Raw genomic sequence first — 1,405 nt, 5'->3', positions numbered from 1 at the left:
GCTAAACCAAATGTTTACAGGCTACAGTAAAATTAAAGAATGATCTTATAATACGAAATTACAGATTTTACAAAAAATGCTACAGCATGTATTCAAAGACTATTAATTAACTTATTTTACCTTTAACTTGCACTTTGTTTCATCATAAATCTTAACTTTGTGACCTAGGCCAGTGCCTTTTGTTCTTATCACCATCTAACAAGGCCATCGTGAAATGATTATAAAGCGAAAGTAGATGTAAAAATATCTACCGGATGTTAAGAATACAAGACAACTCGGATCAAAACAAACCCGGACCACTTTGTATAACAAACTCGGATCTTTTTTCACGACAAACTCGGATACAAACCAACGTTGACCGTAACACACTCGGGCCACTTTTCAAGACAAACTCGGACACAAACCAACTCGGACCACGTTCTATAACACACTCGGACTGACTTTTCATGGCAAACTCGGACACAAACCAACTCGGACCACTTTCTATAATACACTCGACCACTTTTTTTATTATCTTGTTGGTTTTCAGAGTCATCAAGTGTAGCAGCCCTACCTGAGGAAGATGCCACAGAAGATGATAGTTTCTTATCTGCCAATCTTTCATTCAGTCTAGATTCTCCAAGAAATCCTACACCTCCTGCTTCTCCATTGAGTCCATCTATTCTCCAGACACCACCACAACCAGGCCCTTCAAGACTACAACCAAAAACTCCACCTAGACAAACAGCTTTACAAGGACTTACTCAAGGACAGAGGTATTTGAAATATTAAGTTGAAGATTTGATTTTGGAGAGGGGATGTTCAGATTTAAAAAAAAATAATTTGGCCTTGGTAAAGTCCTACTACTAATTCCATTTACTTAATATATTGGCAAAAGAATTATATGTAAAATAAGGACTCAAGATGAAAATAACAAATTACAACAACTTGGATTAACAGAAAATCTACAAACTCTATTTCAACCAATATTGAAAAGTCAAGAAGATATTATAAAGAGACTCGCGCCTTCACCTCATAAAAATCACCCGGAACCGATTGAATATGGTGGTTTTATAATTAGGACATTAGATGATACAAAACATTATTTTTCAAATCCAAACCCAGATTTGCCAAAGAGCATTACACCAATTGTTGATAATGAAGGGTTTTTTGTTTAATGGATTTAGAATAAGATTTAGTGGAAATTCACCTATATTCAAAATCGATACAAAAGATTTTATATTTACATTAACAGAAGGATTAATAGATTTAGTGAATGGCGGGGATGTTGATATTGCCGATTACAAGGATTTAGTAGAATACTCAGAATTTCTACATATGATAAGAAAGACGGGGCCCGAAACAAGAAGATTAAAAGAAGTTGATCTATATATAAAAGCNTATTAATCAAGATGATGAATATGCT

Source organism: Lottia gigantea (assembly GCF_000327385.1).
Source record: "Lottia gigantea unplaced genomic scaffold LOTGIsca_13, whole genome shotgun sequence".
NCBI classification, from domain to species: domain Eukaryota; kingdom Metazoa; phylum Mollusca; class Gastropoda; family Lottiidae; genus Lottia; species Lottia gigantea.
The sequence above is the reverse complement of the archived record's forward strand: the minus strand, read 5'-3'. Positions refer to the sequence as shown.